The following is an 11,132-nucleotide window of genomic DNA, read 5'->3' as shown; positions in this document are numbered from 1 at the left end:
CCTTTCAAGTCGCCTTCTGTCTTCCTGGGTCCTTAGCCCTGGGAGTGCAGATGCTGACAGGCCCTTCTGCGTTAGCAGTGGTTCCATCTGACACAGTTGAACACCAGGACTGGTCCCTGTCCCTGCCCACTGCTGCAGAGCAGGGCTGACTTCTCAAGAGCCCGTGGGCAGATGCCCTGCTCCTCATGGCACACACGGCCAGCACCAACCAGGGCTCCAGGCACATTGCTCAGGGAAGGGCTGCTAGAAAAACAAAAGGCTGGGTGTGTGTTTCAAGGGGAGGTCGTATGGGAAATTGCTTTGATTTTGCTCAGAGAAGTCTCTACTACCTTGTCACTGTCTTCTTCTCCAATGACAGTCACTGACTCCCAGAGGCAGCAGATGTCCAACGACAGCTCCATCACTGAGTTCCTCCTCCTGGCATTTGCAGACAGGCGGCAGCTGCAGCTCCTGCACTTCTGGCTCTTCCTGGGCATCTACCTGGCTGCCCTCCTGGCCAACGGCCTCATCGTCACCGCCATAGCCTGTGACCACCACCTCCACACCCCCATGTACGTCTTCCTCCTCAACCTCGCCCTCCTCAACCTGGGATCCATCTCCACCATTGTCCCCAAGTCCATGGCCAATTCCCTGTGGGACACCAGGGCCATCTCCTACTCAGGATGTGCTGCACAGGTCTTTTTCTTTCTCTTCTTGGTTGGAGCAGAGGTTTCTCTTCTAACCATCATGGCCTAAGACCGCTACGTTGCCATCTGCAAACCCCTGCACTACGGGACCCTGCTGGGCAGCAGAGCTTGTGTCCACATGGCAGCAGCTGCCTGGGGCACTGGGTTTCTCTATGCTTTGCTGCACACGGCCAATACATTCTCACTACCCCGACGCCACGGCAATGCTGTGGGCCAGTTCTTCTGTGAAATCCCCCACATCCTCAAGCTCTCCTGCTCACACTCCTACCTCAGGAAAGTTGGCCTTATTGTGGTTAGTGACTGCTTAGGATTGGGATGTTTTGTTTTCATTGTGGTGTCCTATGTGCAGATCTTCAGGGCCGTGCTGAGGATGCCCTCTGAGCAGGGACGCCACAAAGCCTTCTCCACGTGCCTCCCTCACCTGGCTGTGGTCTCCCTGTTTCTCTGTACTGGCAGTTTTGCCTACCTGAAGCCCCCCTCCCTCTCCTCCCCAACCCTGGACCTGGTGCTGGCAGTTCTGTACTCGGTGGTGCCTCCAGCAGTGAACCCCCTCCTCTACAGCATGAGGAACCAGGAGCTCAAGGAGGCCTTTAAGAAAGTGATTTCATGGATGATATTCAACACTATAAATTTTCCATTGCTGTTCACAAATGATTCTCAGGGTGTAGCATTGCAGGCCTGTCTTTTGCGGGGAGGGGCTGGTGGTGTAGCATTTCTGTTATCATTATCTGTATGGTTCTGAGTGTTTATTAAGTTTCTACATAAATGTTGGCATTTCTCTTATTCTTACTGAGGAATGAACCTGCTCTGTCTCACCTGGACCTGATAGAAAAGTGTGTGTTTCTGGGGCAGAGCAGACACTCTCCTAGCATCTCTGTAAGAAAATCAGATCTCCCACTGTGGGCCTGGCCTTTGGGTCTGCCCCCACTCAGAGATATCACCCACTTGGTAGTTCCAACCCTGGGTCTCTCCAGATCCTGGTGGCCTCCTCTTCCTCCTCACTAGCCCCACTTGACCAGCAAAGCAGGTACGCCCACACACACACACATACACACTAGTGACAGCAGGAAACGTAAAAGTGAGACAACTCACGGATTGAAACAAAGATATTTTAATAGGTAAAGCAAAAGCTGTGCACACAAGTAAAGCAAAATGAGGAATTCATTCACTGCCTCCCACCAGCAGGCAGGTATTTAGACATTTAAAGGAAAGCAGGGCTTCATCACTCATAACAGTTACTTGGGAAGACAAATGCCATCACTCCAAACACCCCCGCTTCCTCCTTCTTCCCCCAGCACCTATTGCTGAGCACGATGTCCTGTGGTCTGCAATGCCCCTCTGGTCACTTGCAGTCACCTGTCCCAGATGGGTCCCCTCCCAACTTCTTGTGCACCCCCAGCCAAATCGCTGGCAGGGCAGTGTGAGGAGCAGAAAAGGCCTTGGCGCTGTGCAAGCGCTGCTCAGCAATAACAAAAACATCCCTGTTATCAACACTGTTCTCAGCACAAATCCAAAACACAGCCCCATACAAACTGCTATGAAGATAACTCTACCCCAGCTGAAACCAGTACCATAAGCAGGACAGAGCACGGTGATCAGGCACAGGGTTTGGCCATGCCAGCACTGCCCAGCCCCTCCCCACGGGCACCTGGCCCCTTCAATCCCCCTCCTGACCCCTCTTCCACGGGCTGCTGCTTCCACCTTGCACCTCCATCCCTCCCTTTCTCTGCCCCGCTCTCCTCCCCAGTTCATTGACACCCTCAGATGATACTTTTTCCTCAACAGTCTCAGCTTTTCTCCATTTGTACCCAAATTTGACAGTTTGGGGCCTGCCTCAGCACGGGGCCAATTGGGTTGTTTGCAAAGAAGGGACTTCAAAATCCACCTCCCAGCTACCAGGCCTCTCCTTGCATCGTCCTCTTCTGGCAACAGCAGGAACCTCCCAGCCAACCTCCCACAACCCTTCCCCTTTCCCTGCCTCTCCTCTCCCTTCCCCAGCGCTCTCCTTTCTGCTGGGCAGGCACCAACGTGCTCCCCCACGGGCACTGCAGAGCCCTGCTGGCACAGCTCGAGTGGTGGCAGGGCAGCCATGGACGCCAAGGGCTCCTCAGGAGGGCAGGTGGGCGCGTGAGGAGGTGGAGGTGAGCTCTGTGCAAAGGGGAGGCTGGCGTGCACAGAGCCTTGCCTTGGAGGAAGCCTCATGGTCCCAGCTCCTCAGGGACATGGCAGCTTCAGCCACTGCACAGTCTGCTGGGAGGGCAGCAGGGCTGGGCACAAGCAAGCCAGGAGATTCCTGGAGGGAGTGGAAGACAACATTTTGACACAGGCACTCGATGATGAGCTCACCAGGGCTGGTCTCAGTTACTGACAGCTGGATCTGTCTGGGGGTGTGAAGGATGAGGGCAGCCATGGCTGCAGTGACCATGAGGTGGTGGAGAAGGAGGACAAGTAGCAGAATGACAGTGGCGGAGTGCAGGAGAGCTGATTGCAGTTAGCTGAGGATGTGCTTGGCCTGTCCTGGAGGACACAGGGGCTGTGAGTCCCTCCTGGATCTTAGAATAGAATCATAGAATCATAGAATCGTCTAGGTTGGAAAAGACCTTTAAGATCATCCAGTCCAACCATTAACCTACACTACCAAGCCCACCTAAACCAATCAAGGGTAGACTAGACTAAACCATATCCCGAAGTGCCACATCTACCCGTTTTTTGAACACTTCCAGGGATGGTGACTCCACCACCTCTCTGGGCAGCCTGTTCCAATGCTTGACCACCCTTTCCGTAAAGAAATTTTTCCTAATTTCCAGCCTAAACCTCCCCTGGCGCAGCTTGAGCCCATTTCCTCTCATCCTATCGCTAGCTACTTGGGAGAAGAGACCAACACCCACCTCACTACTACCTCCTTTCAGGTAGTTGTAGAGGGTGATAAGGTCTCCCCTCAGCCTCCTCTTCTCCAGGCTAAACAACCCCAGTTCCCTCAGCCGCTCCTCATAAGACTTGTTCTCCAGACCCTTCACCAGCCTTGTTGCCCGTCTCTGAACACACTCCAGCACCTCAATGTCTTTCTTGTACTGAGGGGCCCAAAACGGGACACAGTATTCCAGGTGCGGCCTCACCAGCGCCGAGTACAGGGGCACAATCACCTCCCTGCTCCCGCTGGCCACAGCATTCCTGATACAAGCCAGGATGCTGTTGGCCTTCTTGGCCACCTGGGCACACTGCTGGCTCATGTTCAGCCGGCTATCAACCAACACCCCCAGATCCTTTTCGGCCAGGCAGCTTTCCAGCCACTCTTCCCCAAGCCTGTAGCGTTGCATGGGGTTGTTGTGACTGAAGTGCAGGACCCGGCACTTGGCCTTGTTGAACCTCATACAGTTGGCCACGGCCCATCAATCCAGCCTGTCCAGGTCCCTCTGCAGGGCCATCCTACCCTCCAGCAGATCGACACTCCCACCCAATTTGGTGTCGTCTGCAAACTTACTGAGGGCACACTCGATCCCCTCATCCAGATCATTGATAAAGATATTGAACAAGGCTGGCCCTAAAACAGAGCCCTGGGGAACACCGCTCGTGACCGGCTGCCAACTGGACTTAACACCATTTACCACAACTCTCTGGGCTCGGCCACCCAACCAGTTCTTTACCCAGCGAAGAGTATGCCTGTCCAAGCCGTGAGCTGCCAGCTTCCCGAGGAGGATATTATGTGAGATGATGTCAAAAGCTTTGCTAAAGTCCAGGTAGATGACATCCACAGCCTTTCCATCATCTACCAGGCGGGTCACCAGGTCATAGAAGGAGATCAGGTTGGTCAAGCAGGACCTGCCTTTTGTGAACCCATGCTGGCTGGGTCTGATCCCCTGGTTGACCTGTACTTGCCTGTGGAGTTCGCTCAAGATGAACCTCTCCATAATCTTCCCCGGCACCGAGGTCAGGCTGACAGGCCTGTAGTTCCCTGGGTCCTCCTTCCGGCCCTTCTTGTAGATGGGCGTCACATTGGCAAGCCTCCAGTCATCAGGGACCTCCCCTGTTAACCAGGACTGCTGATAGATGATGGAGAGTGGCTTGGCGAGCTCCTCCGCCAGCTCCCTCAGTACTCTCGGGTGGATCCCATCCGGCCCCATAGACTTGTGAGCGTCCAGGTGGCGTAGCAGGTCATTAACTGCTTCCTCCTGGACTATGTGGGCTCCATTCTGGTCCCCATCCCTATCCTCTACCTCAGGGGCCTGTGTACCCTGGGGATGACCGGTCTGGCTGTTAAACACAGAGGCAAAGAAGGCGTTAAGTACTTCAGCCTTTTCCTTGTCCTCGGTGACAATGTTCCCCCCCACATCCAGCAAAGAATGGAGATCCTCCTTGGCTCTCCTTTTATTGCTGATGTACTTATAAAAGCATTTTTTATTGTCTTTTACAGCACTGGCCAGATTGAGTTCTAGCTGGGCTTTTGCTTTTCTAATTTCCTCCCTGCAGGACCTAACAAGATCCCTGTACACCTCCTGAGTTGCCCGCCCCTTCTTCCAAAGGCGGTAGACTCTCCTTTTTTCCCTGAGTCCCCGCAAAAGCTCCCTATTCAGCCAGGCCGGTCGATTTCCCCGCCGGTTGGTCTTACGACACACGGGGACAGCCCGCTCCTGCGCCCTTAAGACTTCCTTCTTGAAGAGGGCCCAGCCTTCCTGGACCCCTTTGCCTTTCAGGACTGCCTCCCAAGGGACTTTCCCAACCAGGGTCCTGAAGAGGCCAAAGTCTGCCCTCCGGAAGTCCACGGTAATAGTTTTGCTGCCCCTCCGCTTAGCATCACCCAAAATTGAGAACTTTATCATGTCATGGTCGCTAAGCCCGAGACGGCCTCCGACCTCGATATTTCCCACAAGCCCTTCTCTGTTGGTAAACAGCAGGTCAAGCGGGGCACCTCCCCTGGTAGGCTCGCTTACCAGCTGCATTAGAAAGTTATCCTCCACACACTCTAGGAACTTCCAAGACTGCTGCCTCTCTGCTGTGTGGTATTTCCAGCAGATGTCCGGCAAGTTGAAGTCCCCCACAAGAACAAGGGCTAGCGATTGCGGGACTTCTGCCAGCCGTTTATAGAATGCCTCATCTACCTCTACATCCTGGTTGGGTGGTCTGTAGCAGACTCCCAACAGGACATCCGCCTTTCCGGCCTTCCCCCTCATCCTTACCCATAAGCATTCCACCTTGTCATCACCACTGTCAAGCTCTATGCAGTCGAAACACTCCCTAACATACAGAGCCACCCCACCACCTCTCCTTCCCTGCCTATCCCTTCTGAAGAGCTTATAGCCCTCCAGTGCAGCACTCCAGTCATGAGAGTCGTCCCACCATGTTTCCGTGATGGCGACTATGTCATAGCCATCCTGCTGCACAAGGGCCTCCAGCTCCTCCTGTTTGTTGCCCATGCTATGTGCATTGGTGTAGATGCACTTAAGCTGGGCTATCGATTTCGCCCCCAACGTTGTCGTGCTGCCCCTGGGCTCCTCATTAGCGGGCCCGTGTATATCCCCTTCCCCCTTCAAACCTAGTTTAAAGCCTTCTCAATGAGTCCCGCCAACTCATGGGTGAGAATCCTTTTCCCCCTTGGAGACAGCCGATCTCCATCAGCTGCCAGCAGGCCCGGTGCCGTGTAGACCTCCCCATGATCAAAAAACCCAAAATTCCACCGATGGCACCAGCCTCTGAGCCACCAGTTAATCAGGGGAGTTTTCCCATTCCTTTCAGCATTCCTTGCTGCCACTGACGGGACTGAGGAAAACACTACCTGCGCTCCCAATCCTGCGACCAATCGCCCCAGTGCCCTGAAGTCCCTCTTCATTGCCTTAGGACTTCTCTCTGTAATCTCATCACTACCCACCTGTATAACCAGCAACGGGTAATAATCGGAGGGCCTCACGAGGTCGGGGAGTTTCCTCATAATGTCCCTAACCCGGGCCCCAGGGAGGCAGCAGACTTCCCTGTGGGATGGGTCCGGGCGGCAGATCTTCAGGGACAATGTCCTCAAAGCCCATGAAGAAGGCAGTCAGATGTGCAGGGAGTCGAGCAGGGCCTGGCAAGAGGTCAGCGTGGATGAAGAGGGACCCCCACGACTTAGGAGGTGACCTTGCAGAAGGAAGGTCCGGGAGGCTGGAGGGGGAAGAGGCTGCCCAGGAGGCAGATGGACCCCTGGCCTGTGGGTGCAGGGATGGAGCCAGCAAAGGCCAAGCTCAGCGGTGGCTGGAAATGGCCGTGCATGGGGAGGGCACCCAGAGGGGCTTCTCTGAGTGTGTTGTGAGCACAAGGCAGGCAGCTGAGGGAACCCTGCTCCCCATGCCCAGTGGGGCAGGGGACGGAGCGACAAAGCCACAGAAATACAGTAATTCCTCAGAGCAAAGATTGTCCCTTGAGAGTGCTGCTAGGAAATGTAGTTTGCTGAGTAACTGGACACACCTATACATTTTTCTATACATTCAGATTTTTCCATATGCTCACATAGAAAGACAGATAGCACAGATTTGATGAGAAGAGTGCAAATTTGGCCATCCAAGAAGACAGCGTTTCACTGAAGCTTTGTACCCTGCTATCCTGCATCAGGCAAGAGTGGTCAACACCTCATCCTATTTCCACCTGTCCTAACTAAACTGACCATGTCTGTAGTCCCCTTGCCAGCAGCCCATCTGCACAGAAACACTTGCAGTTGGTCCTTAGACTTACTTTCCCCTTACCCTTTGATCATTCAGACACCTCTCAACAATCCCATAGCAGCCTTGAGCTCCATGGAGTCAAAAGCTTGCCTATCTTTCAGTAGTCTGTCTAATTCCGTCTTTAGACAGCTCTTTAGTTGTCTTTATTTTACCACTTCCCTTCTGTCTCAAACATTTGTGGCATGATTATGCCTTATGAAGGAAGGTGAACCTCATTGGTGGCAGCTTGTAATTGGCATACTGTTGAGGAGTGTGTTTGATTGCAATGGTGAATCTTAGCAGTCTTAATTTGCTTGTTCAAAAATGAGAGCAATCCCCCTTTGCCTTTATGCAGCCAGGGCTCAAAGGCAAGCAGGTGGGAGCTGGCACAAAGGAGCTGTACCATCCAGCTGCAGAGTGCAGAGGAGAAGTCTGATGTAAGGACAAGGGATGCAAGTGCCAGATGGGTGATGAGAGCCATGACGGGCTTGGGGAGGTGAGGAGCAAGGGTGTCCATGCTGTGTCAGAGCTTATGAGACAGCTTCTCCTACCAGCCCTGACCTCCTTAGGAGAGACCCTGGGTCAATAGCACCCCAAGAAGGCTGCTATCCTCTCTTCTCTAAACTGAAACTTAACAAACTACACCCTTTAAAAAGAAATTCATTTTTATTAGAAGTTCTTTGAAATCTTTCTCCACAAGTGCACTAGGAAACCTCTCTAATGAACTGTACAAGAGTAGAAGACAATTACAGGAAGAGACACAGCTTGTTAGGGCTTGCTTGGTGTTAATGAGTGCTATGGTGTATTCGATCCTGAGTCCTTGATGCTCAGGTACTGAGAGGAGATTGCACAAACCTCTCCAAGACTCAATGTCAAAAGCAAAACCCAAAGTGCCTTGAAGCATTAATGAGTCCCACTGAGGGCCATTACTGACAAAGCCTCCCAAGGGACTCGTTAGAGCAGAGAACTGGAGGCTGTGATTGCAGGGAGGCAAAGGTAATGTGCAGGCAGCTCAGCTGCTGAGAAAGCCCTGGCTTTGTTTGATGAAGCAGAAAGGCCAAGGCCTGACCCCCAGCCCCATGGAAGGCAGATCCTGTCCTTCACACCTTGCTCTGGGCCCTTCCTGGGGCACTGGGCTGTGGGGGGTGTGATGCTGAGTGAAGGCCAACGGTGTGACAGCTCCCAGGCTTCCTGGGGGTGTGCAAGGAGGCCATGAGGCCCCCCCAGTGCCTTAGCACAACATGTCTGCTCATGGGCCTTGGTGGCAGAGATGATTGCCGTACCCAGGGGCACAAAGGCTTGGGTTCTCTTGGTGACTTCCAGCCTTGCCAGTGCTCTTTGCCATCTCTAACACAGGTTGTCCTGCGCTGTGCCACAGCTGCTTCTTTTTCCCTGCAGGCTGTAGGCACCCACCTCGCTTCCCCACCTTGCTCTCACCCTGGCATTTCCATGCATTCACTGACGTCTGTCCACCCTCACTCTCTGTTCCTTGAAACACGGAGAGATGGACTGATGTCATACTCCTTCTGGAGGACTTCATGTCCCACAGCACTACCCTCTGAGTGACATTTCTTCCTCCTCATGTCCATTCTCCACCTTCCCAGCTGCACTGTGTGGCAGTGTCTCTCTCTCCTGCTCTTTCCAACCTCCAAGGAAAGCTGCAGCATCTGTGAAACAACCCTTCAAGCAGGCATCCCAACCCATCAGCCTTCTTGTGGCCTTTCACCTCACCACACAGAAGGAACTTCACCATCATCTTCCAAAGCTGCCGCCCTTTCAGCTTCTTGGCTAGACTTGAGCAAGCTGCGTGCCTGCTGCTGTCCCATCATGTCCTCAGGCAGAAGAGACATGACAACCAAAAGAGAAGCCCCCTTCCTGCAGTGAGCCTCAGTCCTTGGGCAGAAGGCATCTCCCAGTCAATGTGCCAACCAGGTGCCTTCTGCTGGCCTGTCAGAGACGCTGGCAGATGTGCGCTTCAAAGCACAGATCCCAGCCGTGAGTCAAGGGCTGACCTATCAGCTGTTTCAGAATGAAGTCCCTTTCCCAGACACAGTCCTGCTGTTGGCCTGTCACCTCCAGAGGCAGAAGTGACCTCACAGCCCCCTTCACAGCCATTGGCTGGATTACGAGCTCCTGAGACACAAGTGACCACATGGTACTGTATCCAGCCATCACCCTCCTTGTGGCTGACTACGTGAGCAGACAACAGTAAGCTTGTTTCACCAAATTGATCTCATAGATTTCCTCCCAATGGTTTGAGTGGAGAAATGTTCCTCAGAGGAACTGCTGTATTTCTGTTGGTGCATTTTATATCTCTACTTCTGACTCTCTCTGGACTGCCATCAGAAAGCTCTCCAAGGGAAAGATTCATTGAATCATAGAATAACTCAGGTTGGAAGAGACCGCTGAACATCACCTTGTCCAGCTGTGCTGCTCAAGGCAGGCTTAAGCAGATGAGATCTCCCAAGGACTCTGCCCTGATTCGCATCACCCACAAAGGAGCTGAAAAGGCTGCATCACATTATGCAGGGAGTTAATAAAGACACTCAAGAGTGTTGGCGCAAGTGCTTGCACTGAGGGATGCCACTAGGAAGTGGCCACCAGGAGGACTCTACCACTGGTGACAGTGGGGCTTGAGGCACCAGTCCAACTCCCACCCATTACATCACGTATTTCTTCTGTCCGGACATCACCAATCTGGCTATAAAGAGGCTGTGGGAAACCTTGGCAACACCCTTGCTAAGGTCCAGGTACAAAACACCCCCTGCTTTCCCCTACCCATCCAGGTTCGGCAATCCCTTTCTTGTGCTACAAGGACCTGGAAATGCCTGCAGGAGTACTTTGCCCATCACCTTCCGAGGGACTGAGCTGAGGGTGACCAGCCTCTAATTCTTGCAATGCTCCTTCTTGCACTTCTGGAAGAAAGGTTTGATGTCTGCCTTTTGCAAGGAGCCCAGCACCTCTCTGATTGCTCTGACACATTGGAGGGCACAATGCAGAAAGGGTGACGTGAGCAGACAGCAGCATTTGCCATGAGCCTGTCCCAGGCGAGTGAGATGAATCTCACTGGCACAGTGGGGTTTCTTCCTGGAGTCACACCCAGGAAGGGCAGGGCCCCCTGAGGTGTCCCCATCGGAGCTGGCCTCCTGCACTCCTCACACACACAGGGCTGCGCAGAGGCACGAGTCCTGCCCTTGCACACGCGCAGGCCCTGCACTGCAGCAGGCATCATGACCCTCTGGCCTCCTGCTGCCACTGCCAGAGGCTGGGAGGCACCTCAGCCCTGCGGTGGGTTGCCCTGCTCTGCACCCATCTGAGATGCCCCACGGCAGGAGGAATGGACACAGGCACCTCGGGTCAAGGGAGCACATCCCAGTGCTGCATTCAGGTGGTTTCCCCGGGGATGTTACTCTCCAGGTGCAGTGACCTGGAGGCACTGTCTGTCCCACTGGCCTTCATGGCACCTCTGGCAATAGCTGATGCCATTTGTGCTCACTCGGGTTCATCTCTCCACACGCACACCATGGGCATGCTTAAGTCTCCTCTGGACAATGCAAACATGGACTTTTGAACTTGTTGTTTGGTGTGCCTGTGTGGAGGGACAAACAAGGTCTCTGCTGCAGTGAGAGGCCAGTGCTGGGAAGGGTGGTTGCAAGGGGCTGCTCTGTGACCATTGCCCTGGGGCACCTTGCCCGCGGTGTCCAGCAAACAAGGACACAGAGCAGACCCTGCTCTGCTGGTCCTTCAAGGCGATCCCTGGAGGCCTGGCTGTGCAAGG

General features: G+C 53.8%; 1 pseudogene; it reads left to right on the top strand.

Moving 5' to 3' along the window:
- The first annotated feature begins 287 nt into the window (after positions 1-287).
- On the top strand, positions 288-10,925 carry LOC142595800 (olfactory receptor 14C36-like; annotated as a pseudogene).
- Positions 10,926-11,132: the final 207 nt, after the last annotated feature.

Source organism: Pelecanus crispus, chromosome 23, assembly GCF_030463565.1.
Source record: "Pelecanus crispus isolate bPelCri1 chromosome 23, bPelCri1.pri, whole genome shotgun sequence".
Taxonomy (NCBI): Eukaryota; Metazoa; Chordata; class Aves; order Pelecaniformes; family Pelecanidae; genus Pelecanus; species Pelecanus crispus.
The sequence above is the reverse complement of the archived record's forward strand: the minus strand, read 5'-3'. Positions and strand labels throughout refer to the sequence as shown.